Source organism: Oncorhynchus gorbuscha, unplaced genomic scaffold, assembly GCF_021184085.1.
Source record: "Oncorhynchus gorbuscha isolate QuinsamMale2020 ecotype Even-year unplaced genomic scaffold, OgorEven_v1.0 Un_scaffold_17003, whole genome shotgun sequence".
Lineage (NCBI taxonomy): Eukaryota > Metazoa > Chordata > Actinopteri > Salmoniformes > Salmonidae > Oncorhynchus > Oncorhynchus gorbuscha.
The window spans coordinates 1-2,500 of record NW_025758662.1 but is presented as its reverse complement, the minus strand read 5'-3'; the positions used below and the strand labels follow the sequence as shown (position 1 = coordinate 2,500).

The 2,500-nt window shown below is 30.1% G+C and overlaps 1 long non-coding RNA gene across 1 annotated transcript; it reads left to right on the top strand.

The window, feature by feature from the left end:
* Positions 1 to 105: 105 nt before the first annotated feature.
* LOC124030848 lies at positions 106 to 2,334 on the top strand. The gene is made up of 3 exons (XR_006838040.1): positions 106 to 258; positions 1,958 to 2,047; positions 2,315 to 2,334. It is a non-coding gene; the product is annotated as an uncharacterized LOC124030848 (long non-coding RNA).
* The last annotated feature ends 166 nt before the right edge of the window (positions 2,335 to 2,500 follow it).

Below are 2,500 nucleotides of genomic sequence, written 5' to 3'. Positions count from 1 at the left end.
CCCTCCCTCCCTCCCTCCCTCCCTCTCCCTCCCTCCTCCCTCCCTCCCTCCCTCCTCTCCTCCTCCCCTCCCTCCCTCCCTCCCTCCTCCCTCCCTCCAGCCTCCATCCCGTTCTTGGTGTGTGAGCTGAAGGCAGTGCATCCATATAGCAGAGGGTTTTTCTGTGGGGATCCCAGCATCATGTATCCATACCAACACAGAGAGGCTATACCAGATCAGCTGCTCATTACTGGTGGGATCATCATCACCGGACTCACTGTGAGTATCACACACTCTTCATCATCATCACCATCATCACATGATTGTAATCTAACAGTACACACAATTTACCACTAATACTACTACTACTACTACTACTAATAATAATAATACGAATAATACTACTACTAATAATAATACTACTACTAATACTACTACTACTAATATTACTAATAATAATAAGACCACCACTAATAATACTACTACAAATAATAAAACCATTACTAATAATACTACTAATTATAGTAATACCACTATTAATAATACTACCACTACTATCACTACCACTAATAATAATACTGCTAATAATACTACTACTGCTAATAGTAATACCACCAATAGTAATACTACTAATAATATTACTACGAATAATATTACTACGAATATCAATACTAATAATAATACTACTACGAATAATACTACTAGTAATACCACTAATAATACTACTACTAATAATACTACTATGAATAGTACTACTAATAATACTACCCATAATAATACTACCACTAACAATACTACTAATACTACTATTACAACAAATAATACTAATATGAATAATACTACTGATAATAATACTACTACTAATAATACTACTACTACTAATAATAATACTACTACTACTAATAATAATATGAATACTACTAATAATAATATGAATACTACTAATAATAATATGAATACTACTAATAATAATATGAATACTACTAATAATAATATGAATACTACTAATAATAATATGAATACTACTACTAATAATACTACTACTACTACTAATAATATTAATACTACTAATAATAATATGAATACTACTAATAATAATATTAATACTACTAATAATAATATGAATACTACTAATAATAATACTACTACTACTACTAATAATATTAATACTACTAATAATAATATGAATACTACTAATAATAATACTACTACTACTACTAATACTATTAATACTACTAATAATAATATGAATACTACTAATAATAATATTAATACTACTAATAATAATATGAATACTACTAATAATAATACTACTACTACTACTACTAATAATATTAATACTACTAATAATAATATGAATACTACTAATAATAATACTACTACTACTAATAATATTATACTACTAATAATATGAATACTACTAATAATAATACTACTACTACTACTAATACTATTAATACTACTAATAATAATATAATACTACTAATAATAATATTAATACTACTAATAATAATACTACTACTACTACTACTAATAATATTAATACTACTAATAATAATACTACTACTACTAATAATATTAATACTACTAATAATAATACTACTACTACTACTAATACTATTAATACTACTAATAATAATACTACTACTACTACATAATAATATTAATACTACTAATAATAATACTACTACTACTACTAATAATAATATTAATACTACTAATAATAATACTACTACTACTACTACTAATAATATTAATACTACTAATAATAATATGAATACTACTAATAATAATACAATCTCGCGATTGTCAGTTCAGTTCTCCTCTTGTGTTTGTCACCAGACTAATTATCAAACAGTCACTATTGCTCCCTCCCTCCCTCCCTCCCTCCCTCCCTCCCTCCCTCCCTCCCTCCCTCCCTCCCTCCCTCCCTCCCTCCTCCCTCCCTCCCTCCTCCCTCCCTCCCTCCTCCCTCCAGATAGCTTTAGGGGAGTGTTACCGGGTGCATTACCGAGGGGTCAGCTCCAAAGCCTTCGTCAGGAACCTCTACGTCTCATGCCTGTATAAGGTACGGAAATCTCCCTTCTGCATTCATGAAGTTTTAATAACAGAAGATAAACTGTCATAAACATTATCAACAAGTTTTACACACTATTTGATTGTTATTTGTTGCACAAATAAGAAGAGGGGTTCCTTCCTGTTTGGCTATATATTTATTTCTGTAAGGATTTAGGTTCCTTCCTGTTTGGCTATATATTTATTTCTGTAAGGAGGTAGGTTCCTTCCTGTTTGGCTAAATATTTATTTCTGTATTTCTGTATTTTATTTCTGTAAGGAGTTGGGTTCCTTCCTGTTTGGCTATATATTTATTTCTGTAAGGAGTTAGGTTCCTTCCTGTTTGGCTATATATTTATTTCTGTAAGGCGTTAGGTTCCTTCCTGTTTGGCTAAATATTTATTTCTGTAAGGAGTTGGGTTCCTTCCTGTTTGGCTATATATTTATTTCTGTAAGGAGTTGGGTT